The sequence below is a fragment of the Pseudonaja textilis genome, chromosome 10 (assembly GCF_049901715.1).
Source record: "Pseudonaja textilis isolate UNSWEBS1 chromosome 10, rPseTex1.2, whole genome shotgun sequence".
Classification (NCBI taxonomy): Eukaryota; Metazoa; Chordata; class Lepidosauria; order Squamata; family Elapidae; genus Pseudonaja; species Pseudonaja textilis.
Genome location: NC_141999.1, coordinates 15,816,410 through 15,834,235, shown reverse-complemented (window position 1 = coordinate 15,834,235; position 17,826 = coordinate 15,816,410).

Below are 17,826 nucleotides of genomic sequence, written 5' to 3'. Positions count from 1 at the left end.
GCTGGGACTCGGGAGGTGGAGAAGAGATAGGGGTGGGGCCAGTCAGAGGTGGTATTTGCCTGTACTCTGAACTACTCAAAATTTACGCTACTGGTTTTCTAGAACTGGTCAGAACCTGCTGAATACCACTTCTGAGTTGCTCCATAACCAAAGAGCCCTCATGACTATTTTTCTTTGCCCGGGCAAATAGTTTTTCTATCTCTGTTTAGCCTTCTCCATCTGAAAATTGCCTGCCTCTGACAGATGGAGCAAGGATCAGATCTCGACCGTGGCCAAAATGCTAGCAGATTCTTCCTCCCTTGCACAAATGCTGCACAGGATTAAAAGGACTGAATGAGGGTAAATCCATTGTCTTTGGGGCTCATGGGTGTTAATGAATAATAATCCTATAACACCATCCTCCTTCAAGCATGCCAGCTTTCAGCTGCCAGTGCAAATATAACCAGGCATTTATTGTTATCAATATCTACTCGTATCAGATTTTGTAAGAGTTGGAAAGGAGGGCTGAAAGTGGCACTGACATATAAGGAAGTGCAAAGAGTTGTGTAAGCCACTGAAATTAATCAAGGTTAGGATCAGAATTTCCAAACCAGCTTCTCCCAAGGAATTTGACTTGCTAATGAGTTATGAAATTGGGTCAGATATTTCCCACATCGATAGCAGGTGGGAAGTTCAAATGCAGAACAACTGTACAACCGTCTTTTCCAACCTTATACCATCCAAATCTTTTGGACTATACCAGGGGTGGGATTCTACAGTTAATGTCCATTATACAGTGTGGATTCCAGGCAGATGAGCTGTATTCAAGAATTGATCTGGCAAAGGTTTTATATGCCCTGGTTTGCAGTATAGCATTAGCCCTTCCCCCTAGAGTTGGACGCTACTGGACAGGGGAAATCTCTACCTTTTATTTGTGCGTCCTCACCCTGCACAATGAGGAAGCATAGGCGGGTGGTGAATAGATATGGAATTTAGAAAGGCTCTGTTATCATCACAAAAGCGGGTGATGATGCTAGCAGCCTGCAGGCCTTTCTTCTCAAAGACCTTCCCTCATCATTCCTGTCCTCTGTCTGGCGCTACTCTTTCCTCTTTCCACTGTAGGGAAAAAAAATCTTCCCTCCCAGTTCCCCAATTATTTTTCCCAAACTTCTTCTCTAAACATTGACAAAATGGTGTCCCCATCCCTACCTTCCGGAAGGGGGTAACTAGGATCACTGCAAAACAAAACAATGGTCTCCCATTGCCTGCCATGTTGATTGCTCATCTCTGGGTCTGAAGTGGTCCAGAGAGAGCACCTAAGAATTGCAGTGATAGTCACTAAGAAGACAATTTTTTTTTACTTCGAACTTCTCCTGGATGCTGAACTAATAAAATGCACTCCAGCTGAACCCTTCACAGATGGAGACAGAAGTATCCAGAGGCATATTGGTACAAAAGGTCTCCAGTTGCCCAATCCTAACACAGACCTTTTCGATGCCCAGTTATTTGTGTTGAAAATAAAAATCAAACTCACATAGTCATAGTGGAGCTTTTAACCTGGCACTTTCTTGATGTGTTATAAGAGCAACTTGCCCAGGCTGGTGAGGATGATGGGAACAGAATTCCCCTATCCAGCACCAGGCTGAATAAAGCTACCCCAACGTATTTTACAGAAGTTGTTTCATATTCCTTAGCATAATGAGAGCACTGAGATCAGTGCAAGGCAGCCATGTTACTTATTTATGAAGAATTAAAGTATTCATGCTTTGGGCAAGCATAGATTCCCCTCCCCCCTCTGCTTAAGTTTTACAGATGCCTCTTTGCTCAACAAAGCAAGGCAGTAACAACTTCCACCAACTTCTCTGAACCTGAGTGAGTGTTTTTATATACTATATATAGAAGTCTCATAGAATAACAGAGTTGGAAGGGATCTTGGAGGTCTTCTAGTCCAACCCCCTGCCTGGGCAGGAAACCCTACACCTCTTCAGACAAATGGTTATCCAATCTCTTCTTAAAAACTTCCAGTGTTGGAGCATTCACAACTTCTGGAGGCAAGTGGTTCCACTGATTAATTGTTCTGTCAGGAAATTTCTCCTTAGTTCTAAGTTGCTTCTCTCCTTGATTAGTTTCCACCTGTTGCTTCTTGTCCTGCCCTCAGGTGCTTGGGAGAAGAGCTTGACTCCCTCTTCTTTGTGGTAGCCCCTGGGATATTGGAACACTGCTACCATGTCTCCCCTAGTCCTTCTCTTCATTAAACCAGACATACCCAGTTCCTGCAACTGTTCTTCATATGTTTTAGCTTCCAGACTCCTAATCAACTTCGTTGCTCTTCTCTGCACTCTTTCTAGAGTCTCAATATCTTTTTTATATTGTGGTGACCAAAACTGGATGCGGTATTCCAAGTGTGGCCTTACCAAGGCATTATAAAGTAATATTATCACTTCACGTGATCTTGATTCTATCCCTGTGTTTATGCAGCCTAGAACTGTGTTGGCTTTTTAAGCAGCTGCAGCACACGGCTGGCTCATATTTAAATGGTTGTCCACTAGGACTCCAATATAACACAATGTCAACTCATAAACATTTTGTATACACGTTTTATAGCTGTCAACAGAAAGAAGGGGGGAAGTTTCAAAGAGCAGGCGGGCAGCGTGGAATCGAAAGTACATTCCATTTGTATTTTCTTTGAAGATTAGATGACTGAAGCTTCTGCCCCTCAAAAATCTAATTGGAGAGCATGATTGATGACTCTTGGCTATAGACATTTTTCATTGTATGATACACCCAGAGGGGTGGGGGGGAAAAGCAGGATCAAGGGTGACAGTGAATTACATATCTCAGAATTGGCTATGCCCAGGTAAATGCTAGATGTAGAACGTTAACTTCAAATAAATCTTTTTTAGTTTTGGGAGTGTGGCTCAAGGCTCATCATTAAATTGGAATAACTGTTGGAATCCTAACACACTCTGCATCCATGCTACAGACACAAGTACCAGCTTTCTTTCCTCTTCTCAGGTTCTTGTTGTCATTCAACTTACTTTCATTCAACATACTTAACCTGGAGATGCAAAACAGAGCCTCTCCCACTATATATCAATGGAGACTGTGTGGAAAGAGTTCATAGTTTTAAATTTCTAGGAACTCATATTTCTGACAATCTTACTTGGTCAGTCCACACTATGGCCCCTGCAAAGAAGGCCCAACAGCACCTGCACTTTCTGAGGTTGCTGAAAAAAAGTGGTCTGGGTGAAAAGTTGCCGGTTACTTTTTTACTGTTCTACCTCGAGAGCATTTTGGCATACTGTGTAAAGGTGTGGTATGCTGGATGCTCTGCAGTGGATAAGAAGATGCTCCAGAGAGTTATAAACACAGCACAAAAAATCATTGGTTGCTCTCTTTCTTCTTTGGAAGAAATTGCGAAGACCAGACTCCTCTCTAGAACGCTAAAAATCTCCACAGACCGTTCTCATCCTGGACATTCATATTTCTATCTGTTACCATCAGGGAGGCATTATAGATGTCTTAAAATGAGGACTAATAGATTGAGAAACAGTTTACTTTCCAAGGCAGTAATTGTCTTGAATCAAACAGTGCATTTGTGATTTATTATTATTATTATTATTATTATTATTATTATTATTATTATTATTATTATTATTATTATTATTATTTACTCTGTAGTATAATTGTAATGTGGTGTTTGGGGCACTATGCTGGAGTAGCTTTTAAATTTCATTGTATTCATGGAATGCAATGACAATAAAGGTATTCTATTCTATTCTATTCTATTCTATTCTATTCTATTCTATTCTATTCTATTCTATTCTATTCTATTCTATTCTATTCTATTCTGGAGACTGATTTAACCCATCCTCTGAATTCACATCATATACTGAGATGAAAACTAAACAAACTGGTTTGGATCCACCTAATACACTCTGTTCCAAAAGAAGCTAGTTTAGTTAACTGTCTGGAAAGGAACTAAGCAGAAAGGACTGTTGCAGACCAGCAGCAAAATAATCTAATACTTATCAATGCAATATATTTTAGCAACTGCAGAGTTGAAATATAAGAACTATATTACGTGTTCAGGCACATTAGAGGGCTCCTTAATGGCACAAGCCATGGGATACCAATTGATAGACGGGAGAGAAAGGGAATAGAGTGCAGGTAGTCCTTGACTTATGACTACAATTGAGCCCAACATTTCTGTTGCTAAGGGAGACAGTTGTTATGGGAATTTTGCCCCATTTTATGACATTTCTTGACACAGTTGTTAACTGAATCACTGCAGGTGTTAGTAACACAGTTATTAAGTGAATTGGGCTTCCTCACTGTCATTGATTTTCAGAAGGTCACAAAAGTTTCAGAACACTGAAACTGCCATAAATATAAGCGAACTGCCAAGCATCTGAATTTTGATCATGTGGCCCTGGGGATGGTGCAATGGTTGTAAGCGTGAAAAATGGTCATATCCCTATTTTCAGAGCTGTTTTAACTTTGGACAATCCCTAAATTAACTGTTGTAAATTGAGGACTACTTGTAGTCAGAGAAAGGGGGTGATTGATTGACTGGTGCAATTGTTCCATGATGCAGCATTTTACTGTAGGCCTATCCAACTTGCACATTCTAAATCAAGAAAGGTGGCTTGTTTTTTAGGGGGGTGGATGTGGTTATGAACTAGTCACTGAACTTGGTTCCATGTCCCTTTTTCAGTGAACTTCTCATTTTCAGACTCCCCTGATGTGGTGTGGAGTCTCTCAAAAGGCAATTGCCTTAAAAGCGAACCCAACTGTACTTAAATCCCAGCTTAAACAAAACACCAAAAAAAAAAAAATCATTTGTTGTTTGGGTTGCTAAGTAACACAACTGTGAGGAGTGAGAAGTCACTTGCAAAATCTGCATGGGTGACAGCTTGCGCAAATCTGCTGCAGACTGACAAATGAGATTGCTTCTTTGGAATGCTCACTTTTAATGCAAATGACTGGGTGGAGATTTTCTGAAGATAAAACTAAGTAAAATTAAGAGAGTGATGATGAAATACAATGATGGGGATTATGGACTGCTCCTGACTGTCAGGTGGGAACAACCCGATCCACATGAAAAGAGTTCAATTGGCTGCTTTATCATTCAAGCCTATACACAGGAATCTTCTCGGACTGATGTTTTGCACATGATTAAGACTAAATAAGGATCAAAGGCATTCAAGGAGGGCTCAGATTTTGCCCTCTTGTGTCCTCGTAGGAATTCCAGACTATTTCCCTGTTTGACTCCTCTCCCTTGGCTTGGCCAGTCTCTCTCCGATATTGACAGGACGTTTCAGCCCTGGATGAAAGAAACTGCATTCACTTTCTGTGAGTCTCCATATCTGGGCTGTGCAATCTGATGCCCTCTTGGTTGGGATTCCAATGTCCAGAATTCTAAGCAGCATGGTGCAAAATTGAAGAGTTGGGAAGACTGGACTATTGGACGTGCCCAGATACAACTGAGCCAATGGATGTAACTGTTAAGCTCATTGCGGCTACTTACTTTGAAGTGGTCCTATCTTGTCATTGAGAAACCCTAAAAATTGGTGAACTCCTAGATAACTAGGAGAAAGTAAACATCTTTTTTTTAAAAAGGGGTAAAAGAAAGATCCTAAGAACTACAGATCAGTCAGTCTGACACTGGGAAGACAAGTGATCATTTTTTTAGCATCTTGAAAATTGTAGCAGCTCTCTGCGAGCCGGCTTAGATTCATCTTAGTGAGATGCTTTGCATAATGGAGACGATACAATTCTGTTTGTTAAGGTGAAAAGGAGAACTGATTTGTCTTGATGAGACACTTCATGTTGTCCTGAAGCCTTAACTGGCAGTTTCAAACTTCTATCTATTGCAGCTGTTGAAAAAAAAAAAACCCTCAGAAACAAGGCCATGCATAGTAACATAGCTTTCCTGTTAGAACTGGGGTATGGGAGAAATTTCAAAAGAATGCTTTGTTTGAAGTATTGTCAAAGCAAATCATCACTTTGAAGTTTTGCAGAGTCTTATAATGCAGCAGTTATTAGACACCGGCATGGATTTTTCAAGAGCTAGTCTTAGAATAATCTCATTTCACTTTTTTTTTCCAGGTGACTTCTTTACTAAATTGGAAACCTGTTACAGAGAGGATACACCTTGACAAATTGCCAAAATACCTTATGACATTCGGAATGGTGGGCTAGTTAAGAAGGGCCTATTAGCTTGTCTATTGGATGGAACCATTGCTGGCTTAAAAAGAAGACTCAAAGAGTGCTCACTCCATCTAACTGCCGCAAACTTTTGGTCTATGCTTTGTACTCTTCAGTATTTTGAGTAACGATTTGGACGAAGAAGTATAAGGAATAGGGAATGCTTATCAGGTTGCAGATGATATAAAACTGGATGGAATCAGGGGTGGGCTACTACGGATTCGGGAGAACATGTTGTTAATGTTATGGCTGGTTCGGAGAACTGCCAAATCCCACCCCTGGTTGCCCTCCGGAGCCCGGGGCAGGCTGTTTTCACCTTCCCAAAGGCTTGAAGAAAGCCTCCGGAGCCTGGGAAAGGTGAAAACGCCCTCCCCTGCCATGGTGCAGAAGGCCAAATAGGCCATGCCCACCATGGCCACGCCCACCCAGCAACCAGCCAGAGAACTGGTTGCTGAAATTTTTGAAGCCCGCCCCTGGATGGAATAACTAGAAGACAGAAACAGGATCAAAATTACCGATAGGCTGGCAAAACGAACATAAAAGAATGACATTTAAAAGGGACAATTGCAAATTAAAGGCATGTGGCCTTTCTGAAAAGCCCTCACTTGGATCTTGGAATTGTGGTTGATGACAAACCAAAAATTATTTTGTGATCTAACATGGCTGCCAAAATGGCAAATTTAGGAATAATCCACCTTCAGGAATCAGTTCTAGGTAGATTTTAGTAACTATTTTTCTTCTCAACTGTTTCAGAGAAGAATAGTAAGGAAGACAATAAGGAGACAGGAAATTAGACCTTATTTATTTAATTTATTTGCCTTCCATAAACCTCATGAAGAGAAACCAAATAAACTGGATAAGATTAACTTTAAGAATACTATGTGGGGATAGGACAGAACTTTTGATATATATAAATGAGTATCAGATTGAAGACGAAAACCAACAGGCAATTAATACTGCTCATTGCTAGTTATGGTAATATGTTGGTTTTTGAGAATTCACTCCCACTGTTCCTCTAGGAGCTTCTTTCCTGTGTATATTATGGGCAATATTACCGAACTTATATTTGTCTACTTTTGGCTAGGACAATGCTGGAGACATCTGTTACGATTTTTCTACAGGAAGAGATCCATTCCTCAAAGCCCTGAGCGATTAACAATCTTGCAGAATTGCCAATCCTACCTAAACCCCTCCAATATCTCTAGCGTTCTTTTGGTTGCTGACTTCTTTCTGAGATCCAACAGCAAAAGGTTAGAGGATACTGTGGCTTTGTCAGCATTCCAAGTAATAGAAAGCAGAACTCCAAGGCAGGTAGATTCCTCAAAGAACAAATCTATTGGATACGTCATATTGGCATAACTGGTGAAAACCGACTCTGAAAGTTCCTGCGGTTTTTACCCAGTTAAAAATGAAAGTTCCCCCTTTCCCACAAGTCACCCGTCACATTGTCCAATAGAGTTGCTGGCTGGTTGCTTGGCTACTCTACTTATCCTCCTCCTCCTTCCAGTCCCTGTTGAAATATCCTTGGTTCCCGCAGGAAAATTTTCTGTTTTGGCTACAAACCCCAACTATCTATTCATTTCCTCCCGCCCATCCAGTGGCAACCCTGAAGCCATTAAGATGCCTCAGCCAGGTTTGTTTCAGAGTCGACAGGTTTCTTCTTTTGGTGCATTTGAAAGTTGTTGAATTCTAGCATGGTTTCTTGACTTTTCATCCTGGTTCTTATTCCCCAGGGTCTGTTTGGATGTTTTTTTGCTAGCCAGCACTTTCAGAACTACCCATGTTTCCCTGAAAATAAGACCCTGTCTTATATTTTTTGCCACCAAAAAGGCATCAGGTCTTATTTTTGGGGAGATATCGGCCACTGACTCACCTCACTTTGAGGCCTCTGCAGCCGATAACAGAGCTCTGGATTGATCCAGAGCCCTGTTATTGGCTACAGAGACCTTCAGGAAAGCCTTACCAGCTGCAGAAGAAATGGGCTGAGGTGCACAAGGCCTGGCTGCAACTATGCAAAGGTAAGTAGTAGGGCAGCTCCACCCCCCATCCCCACCCTAATTTAATTTTTACCTGTGCACCCTGGAGTGGGCGGGGGTCTTAATTAGGGCTTATTTGGGGGGTAGGGCTTATATCGGGTGCATGTGTAAAAAAAAAAATCAAGCTTGGACTTACTTTCTGAGTAGGTCGTATTTTGGGGGAAACTCAGTACTTTTCCCAGTTAGATCAGCTCTAGATCCACTTAAATCCTTACAAACATGTCTTACTTCTCAAATTATTATTATTTTTGGTTCATGTTAAGCAACCTCTTCTTTATTCGGTTATCACCTTTGATGTATCTGAATGCCTTTCACTTATTGACTTTAAACAGGATCTTATCATGACAATACCCTTTTTGGGTAATTTTTGAGGGTTAGTAAGCACCCTCTGAATTTAGAAAGTAACTTGAAGTTTGGCTAATAAAATAGATGCCAAAGGAGGGAACTTATCCATCTGCAAAATGGCTGTTGTGGGAGTTATGATGACAGTCAAAATATCAAAATTACGTAAGGTCTAATGGTAAAGTTGCTTCTTGTCACTATCTCTAAACTTGCTGTAGACGTACCATAGGTGCTTTTATTTTTTTCAAGAGGGCTTCTGATTTTTGTTTGAAGACGTTTCGCTTCTTAGGCAAGAAGGTTCTTCAGCTTTGACTGGAAGGTGGAGAATGGAAAAAAATAAAAAAGCACCTTTGGGACAACCATAATCTAGATGACTGAGAATCTCCGTAGACTTGCTGTAGATGGTTTCTAGTTCAGTTCCCCGTTGATCTGGCTAGAAGACAACTTCCTGAATTCTGTCATTATTTATCTGCAACGTATTCTTCCTCCTCCTAAACTAGGCTCTGTTATATCATTTAGCTGCAGGGGTTATAAACTAGGCCACTATGTCAGGGCTTATACAGTCTTTGCTGGTTTGCCCTTAAAAAAAAAAAGCTCCATTATCCATCCTTATAACACCATGCCCTGGAAGAAAAAAGAAGGTTGCTGGGAAAAGGCAGTTTTGGAATTACTCAAAATTCTTCATTTTGCTTGATCAAAGAACTCTGTAAAACCTGAAGAGGTACTATGCCTTCCTACCAATTTTAGTTCAGTTTTAGTTTGCTTAAATGATTTGAATTTTTAACGAGCAAAGGAGCTACTTAACATTCTCCTTCCTTTGATGCAAATTTGTATTAAAATGAATTGCAGGCTGAATGCCAGGGGGACATTTAAGGTCAGATCCAGGCCAGCTTGCCACTGATGTCTTTTGTAACCTCCTTGATTCATGTGGTCTATATGGTGAAGGTAACTCCTATTATCCATTCCCTGCCATTCTTGGACTGATACAATGATTATCAGGTCATAAATGGTGATTGAAGGCAAGGTAATAAACTGCCCAAAGAGCAGTTAAAGTCAGTTGAGCTGACTTTTAAAAAAATGGATTGCAAGGATAGTTTATTAAGTAGTTCAGGAAGAGCCAGGGCCAAAAAACACTAATTTCAATTAAAGTCTGAATCTCAGGCACTTTGGGTTAGAAAAGAAAGTTATAGCCCTTCCTTCCTTCCTTCCTTCCTTCCTTCCTTCCTTCCTTCCTTCCTTCCTTCCTTCCTTCCCTTCCTCCCTTTTCTTCCCTTCCTCCTTTCCTTTCCTTTCCTTTCCTTTCCTTTCCTTCCTCTCTCCCTCCCTCCCTCCCTCCCTCCTTCCTTCCTTCCTTCCTCTTTTGCAGCAACTTTACTTATTATTTACACCCTCGGCCTCCAGATCATCAAGTCAGCTGGGTTGAAAGAAACAGGCGCTTTCTTGGATATAATCAGGAATCTAGCTTGCTCAAGGCTGACACTTTTGTACATTTAATAAGCTTTCAAACTGTGATACAAGCTTCCGCAATGGCAAGGTTTGCATTCCTTTGGGGCCTTTGGAAAGTTTTGGGTTAGTTTCCTTTCCCGCCCCCCTGCCCCTTCTCCCTGGACATTTTCTTTTTGTCCAGGAACTGGATGTACTTTATGAGCCGACCTCTTCTCTGAGGTCAGCAGGTCCTTTGGCTCCAACCTCAGGAATGCCGGGCTACCAGATCGTTGAGTTGTTAAGTTCCAAAGGCAAGGACTCTGTTTTAAAAATATCCTTGGACCATTTCACGCCTTCCTTGGGAGCCCAGTTCCAAGATTCATAAGAGAACACACAGCGATGCACTGATCATTTCAAAGGAGCAGCTGTAATTTTCCATCTTGCTAAACACTTCCCCCCACCCTTCTCTCTTTATCTGCTTGTACTCATTTTTGATTCAGAGGCTACAAACAGCAGTTTCCCTTTCTATCTTGCGCTCCTCTGGAGGTAATTAATTCACTCGTCTCAGTCTATACTTGTCTATTAACTCGCACAATTTTTTTTTTAAAGTTGCTTGCAGAATCCACAAACAGACTATTTGCAAAAAAAAAGTTTCCTTACAGCCCTTCATTTTAATCTGTCCTCCTGCTACTGATGTTAGCGTGAAATATGCAGATTAGCAAAGGCATTTGAATATGACCTGATTTTAAATGTAGCAAAGGGAAGTCACCTTTATTTGTGCATTTTATCTTCATTTGAGATGATGTTCCCTGGTTTTGATTGTCTCCTGAGCAACCCACTTCCAGGCGGAGAGCTGTGCTTGGCCCTTGGGTAGGTCGCTGGGAGCCATATTCAAAAAAATAATGAGCGGGTGAAGGGAAAGACCAAGTGTGATTTCATTTCATTTACATGTGAGTGTAATTAAAATTAAATATGGTGAATAGGATTGCTCTCCTGTCACATATTTGGTAATCTCTCTTTCTTGCTCATATGAAACAGTAGAACTGAATAATAACTTTGGGAGGTCTTGGGTGGTAATAAAAAATTATGCAAGGGACCCAGGTCTATGATGATGCAGAATGTTTGCTCTGGTTCATTATATACTCACTCGTTTCCTATTTTATACAGGTGAGATCTAAAATTAAAAAAAAACTTCCTTCCTTCCTTCCTTCCTTCCTTCCTTGCAGTGGTGGGATTCAAATTTGGTTACTGCTGGTTCTGTGGGCATGGCTTGGTGGACGTGGTGTGGCTTGGTGGGTGTAGCTTGGTGGCCATGGCAGGGGAAGGTTACTGCAAAATCCCCATTCCCTCCCTCCATTCCCTCCCACTAACCTGCTTTCCAGCTCCGTTCTCCTGTGCAGGGCAACCAAAGAAGACCCAGCCAATCAGCTGGGACTCAGGAGGCAGAGAATAGATGGGGGCAGGGCCAGTCAGAAGTGGGATTTGCCGGTTCTCCGAACTACTCAAAATTTCAGCTACCGGTCCGTAGATTGTGTTGACTTTGATGTCAAAATTATGTGACTGCCAGAGCCAATTTTGTAGGAGAGAGGCTGACCGAGCCAGCGGGAGAGGTCAGATGAGAACTTAGTCTAGAATCCCCATGTGGTCACAAGAGGGCAGAGTCCAACCCACCCTTCCTTGAATACTGTCGAACCTTATCTAGCCTAATCCAGAAGCGAATTTTTAGTCTGAGAAGATTCCTATGTATAGAATTGAGCAATAAATCAACTAATTGAATTCTTTGTTTGTGGACCTGATTGTTCAGGACTGAAAAAATTTGTGTGTTTCTGATTGCCAAGCTGTGCAAAGCCATTCTGCATAGTTTATAGTTCAATATAGTAATTGGGTAAAATGTGTTGTGTGACTATACCATTAGATATGAGACAGATGAGTCATACTGACTGCTTCTTGAATTTAAAATCTTTAGTTTGCTTTCATGAATATTTAGGGCACAGGTTTAGTTGTCGGACTTGTGGAGTTAGACCTGTATGGTGATATTTAAAATCGTATCTTTTTGAATTGTTCTGAAATTCCCCCTTCCTCCATCCTTGCTATTCCTCCCACCAAATAACCAGCCTATGGTATTCCTCCCCACACAATAGTCTCCAGGATTTAAGCAATGGGCCTTCGGCAATGAGAAAGTGTGTTAACATTATCCATACAATGCTGTTGCTATTGTGTTTTCCACATGCAATATTTTAGAGAAGAGAGGGGGAAATGTACTATTATTATTGAAAATGGTGAATTCTACTCATCCACCCACCTATTCCCAGAAACTTGTCCTTCTTTTGAAAAACGAATAAAATGGAAAACATCTTTAAAAAATAAAAATGGACGCATGACTTTGAGGGAACAATACATTTGTTAAAGAATATAAATTCCCACTGAGGAGTCCTTGATGCTCTCTGAACTCGGTTGTTTTCTTGCAGAAATTTCATTACCCAAACGAGGTAACCTGTGCTAGTAGGGACTAGGATATGTTCTCAGCAGTAATGGGGTTCAATTTTGTTTTACTACCGGCTCTGTGGGTGTGGCTTGGTGGGCGTCGCTTGGTGGACATGGCAGAGGAAGGATACTGCAAAATCCCCATTCCCTCCCCACCCCACTGACCTGCTTTCCAGCTCCGTTCTCCTGTGCAGGGCAACAAAAGAAGACGCAGCCAATCAGCTGGGACTCAGTGGGAGGCAGAGAAGAGATGGGGGTGGGGCCAGTCAGAGCTGGGGATTTACTGGTTCTCTGAACTACTCAAAATTTTCACTACCAGTTCTCCAGAACTGATCAGGACTTGCTGAATACCACCTCCTGGTTCTCAGCATTGGTGGGAGTGGTCTTGGGGGGGGTTCTTTGATAGGGCTGTTTACTGTTAGCTCGTCTGGCAGTTCCTTGATTGGGATATTGTTTACCTTTTGATCGTTGGTCTGATTTAATCTTAGTGCTAATCTCTGCTCATTTTGGGTTTTGATGAAAATGGGTGTGTGTGTGTGTGTGCGTGTGTGTGTGTGTGTGTGTGCGTGTGTTTTGGTCCTTTTGTTCCCATTTTGGCTCCAAGGACCACCTCATTTCAACCCTAAGGTAGAAATATTCTCTATCGGTTTAATTCCTACCTTTCTTCTCAATCAGAATACATGCATGGCATATATTAGCAAATTTTCTGGCCAAGTAAAATATTTCTACCACGGAAAAAAGGGAATAACATGTTCTTCCCTGTACATAAAATGATAATTTTTCATTATTCATACAGTCAGTAGTACCTGCAAAAGAAGAAGTGGCAAGTGCATTATTTGGGGGAAGTAAAAGCCACACTATTTATTAGATGCAGCCTCAAAAGAGTAAGGGATGTCATTCTAGAAAAAGTTGGACTTATCTATCAATTTTCAGTTTCTTTCCATTTTCCAGTAAAAAAAAAATGTTTTGCCTATTTCCATATCCATTTAAGAATTGGACAAAGAGTGAAGAAACACATATTATGTGTTTCCTGTGCACGCTTTCGCCCTAAAAAATATCCTTTTGTTTGTAAATTGTCGACAACCTATGCTGCGTTGCACCACATAACTCTGAAAATGTGCACTTGACGTACATTTGGAAGATTGAACAGGATGTGATTGTAGAAAAAATTTGCACTAAGTAAATTTCTCCTCCATTCTTATTCTGGGCAAGGTTCCAGATTACTGTCTACCTGAGCACCGCCACAAATGTTTTGACCAAATCCAATGACTGGGGTCATGCTGAGAAGCTGGAAATAAGTCATTGTAACCCAAAGCCATTGTTGTGTGAGTAATTGCCCTTTCCCTTGTGGATGTGATGGTGCAATGCGGTAATGTAGCTTCACCTTTTCTTGTCTCCCCAAATCTCTACCCCATTTCAGTTAAAGTCTACTTAGTAATAGCAACCTTTCAGACCCCATTCCACAATCGCAGCATGGATCCCGAGGCTCACTAGGTAAAGCAGAATCTGTTTCTTTCATACTTCTGCCGATTGTGCATGAATTCTTTTGAGCCTCTCGATATTTCTATTTAAAAGCCTTTCAACCGGGAAGAAAATACAAACATGGCACGGTCTGATAAAAGCCCATGAAAGGTCAACCTTGCTCAATCTACGCAAATTTGACCGGGCTTTATGGAAGATCCCCTGGGGACTTAATGACAATGGCTACATTGGCTTGAGATGAATGCAAAACCATCAACCAGAATAACACAATAAGAGAGTAGGAAGGGGCTTTGGAGATCTTCTTGTTCAAACAGGAAACCCCATTATTATTTCTTCTTCTTCTTCTTCTTCTTCTTCTTCTTCTTCTTCTTCTTCTTCTTCTTCTTCTTCTTCTTCTTCTTCTTCTTCTTCTTCTTCTTCTTCTTCTTCTTCTTCTTCTCCTCCTCCTCCTCCTCCTCCTCCTCCTCCTCCCCCTTATTATTATTATTATTATTATTATTATTATTATTATTATTATTATTATTATTATTATTATTATTATTATTATTATTATTATTATTCCTCCTCCTCCACCTCCTTGCATGTTCCCGCAGGTGCAGGATCTGCTTTTTGGATCATTGAACATCACTTTGCATGGTGAGCTGCATCTCGAGGGCGCAGGCCAGCAGCTTGCGTATCTTTCTTGACGGTGTCTTGCCATCTCTGTTTTGGATGTCCGTGAGGTGGCCGGCCAGCAGGATACCCCATTATCATTTCAGAAAAGTGTTTAAAAACCCACATTTGAATGATTATAAGCAATTCATCCATCCATCCATCAAACCATGTTTTTATTATGGTCACAGACCAGAATCAAATATTAAAATTTTGAAAATAAATAAAACAGGACAAGACATAATAATATATTACAGTTAGTGATGAGATCATGCATGGGTGGCCAAAGTCTGCCTAATTTTATGCACATGTAATCAAACTGACTTAAGCTATTAAGTGTACGAAATTATCCTATAAAACAATCCAGCCCAGAAGTGAGAGATCACAGCTTTAGATTGGCAGGGATGCAAACTTGCTACTTCATCCTAGCCAAACCCAGTTCCAAAGCGGGGTAGGATATCCTTTAAGGAAGCCAGTGAGGGCTAAGCCCTTCTTATGGGACATTTCAGATGTCATCCTTCACTATCAGCCTTCGTTCTTCTTTCTGTTTTTAATATTGGATTGTTATTAGTGGCTTTGATTTTTTTTTAATAGCAGTGGCCTGGTATTATGAGGCTCGTAGAATAATTTTTTTTAAATTGTTTATTAATTTATTTTCCATTTGTTAGCATTCACATTTTGATAATGATGATAATCGCTTTGTTTGTTAATGGCTAAGAGTTAGGTTGTCCTGGGTGAATCTCAAAGGCAGAAACCAGCTGAGACACGTAGGCCTGGAAGGAAGGAATTAGGCCTCAGAGTCCATTTCCCTGTTCAGTTCTAAAATTCTAAATAAAACATACATATAGTCCAGAGATGGTATTCAGCAGGTTCTGACCAGTTCTGGAGAATGGGTTGTGGACATTTTGAGTAGTTCGGAGAACTCGTAAATACCACCTCAGACTGAAGATGGCATAATTCAAGGTTTTCTAGGTCTAGAATTTCAAGTCTGGTGGCATAAGATATTCTACAATGAGTAGAGGAGTGGAGAACGCTTCTTGTGAAATATTTCTGGACTTTATCAACTGTGCTAATATCAGATACGTAATGTGGGTTCCAGACTGATGAGCTGTATTCGAGTATTGGTCTAGCAAATGTTTTGTAATGACCAGGCTGAGCCCGAGGGAGGAGTCAAATGTGTCATCGGTCTTGAATCCTTTCCTGCCCACAAGAAATCTAAGTCCAGCCCACTCTTATCTACCGCCAATTTGCTTGGACCATTAGTAGCTCAGATTCTTGTAGAGAGCTTAAGTTTGCAATACATTTTTATTTGAACTGCCTGGCTCTCCTGATTTTCCTGGCACTTGTTAGAACTTTTTCCCTTAATATTCCAAATTTCTAAGCATCGCTTCCATTATTTTGCATGGGTAAAGTGCTTTTTGTCTACGATTTAGGTGCTTTCATTTTGCCACTTCCTTTTGGGAAGGAAAAAAGCACACAGCTCTGTTGGTTTTTGTGACTATCCTTGGACTGAAGCCACCAAGCTCAGATGCTGGCATATTTATCCTACATGGAAGCTTTGCCTGCCAGATTTTGCTGATATGTATGAAAGGAAGAGCGTTCCCACTATATTCTTTCATGTGGAGTGTGTTATATATAACTTGGATGAACCTCCAGAAGATGTCATGTGCAATATGCATAGTACATCCTCGAGAAGAGGTCATGTATTATATGCATAGGTATACATATATTTATATATAACAAATATAATGTGTGTATTAACTACCCATATGGGAGTTGTATGTACTGTCAGCTTCCTTTTCCCTTTCCTCTTCTCCTGTCCTCTTCTCACTGAGTGCAGATGAGAGGAGTTGTGTGATGCTCTCTGCTCATTGACCTTCAAAGCCATCCAGCAGATTTCAGCTTGGACTCTGACTCAAACAGATGGCCTGTCCAGAGCGCTTAAAAAAAAAAAACAAAAAGATTTTTGAGCCTGCTCCAAAGAAGGGCCTAGCAATACAACGTATTCAGTGTGTACTACTGGGAATCCAGCCATGGACCCCAGCTTGCTGAGAAGTGCTGGGCAGGATTCAACAGTAAGAATGGGTTGGAATTAGATAGACCAGAACATTGCAACCCGTCCCAGGATTCATTCCTTCCTTCCTTCCTTCCTTCCTTCCTTCCTTCCTTCCTTCCTTCCTTCCTTCCTTCCTTCCTTCCTCAATCTCTCCCCCTCCCTCCCTCCTTCTTCCCTCTCTCCTCCCTCCCTCCTTCCTTCCTTCTTTCCTTCCTCAATCCTCCTTCCTTCCTTCCCTCCCTCCCTCCTCCTCCTCCTCCCTCCCTTCATCTCCTTCCTTCCTGTTCCTTCCTTCCTTCCCTCCCCTCCCTCCTTCTTTCCTTCCTTCCTTCCTCAATCTCCTTCCTTCCTTCCTTCCTTCCCCCTCATTCCTTCCCTTCCCTTCCTTCAATCTCCTTCCATCCCTTCCTTCCTCAATCTCTCCCCCTCCCTCCCTCCTTCTTCCTCTCTCTCCCCTCCCTCCTTCCTTTCCTTCCTTCTTCCCTCCTTCCCCTCCTTCCTTCTTTCCTTCCTCAATCTCCTTCCTTCCTCCCCTCCCTCCATCCCTCCCTCCCTCCCTTCATCTCCTTCCTTCCTGTTCCCTCCCTCCCTTCATCCTCCTTCCTGTTCCTTCCTTCCCTCACCCTCCCTCCTTCTTTCCTTCCTTCCCTTCCTTCAATCTCCTTCCGTCCCTTCCTTCCTCAATCTCTCCCCTCCCTCCCTCCTTCTTCCCTCTCTCCCCTCCCTCCTTTCCTTCCTTCTTCCTCCTTCCCCTCCTTCCTTCTTTCCTTCCTCAATCTCCTTCCTTCCTCCCCTCCCTCCATCCCTCCCTCCCTCCCTTCATCTCCTTCCTTCCTGTTCCCTCCCTCCCTTCATCCTCCTTCCTGTTCCTTCCTTCCCTCACCTCCTCCCTCCTTCTTCCTTCCTTCCCTTCCTTCAATCTCCTTCCTTCCTTCCTTCCTTCCTTCCTTCCTTCCTTCCTTCCTTCCTTCCTTCCTTCCATCCATCCATCCATCCCTCCTTATCTTCTCCCTCCCTCCCGCCCTTCCATCCCTCCTCCCTCCCTCTTTCCAATCGACATGTGAAATAGAAACAAAGATTTGGAAATCTTTGGAAAATAGGAATAAGAGGGCAGAGGCAGAGCAGAACCAGTTCTCCTGCACAGAAGGCAAACTAAAACCT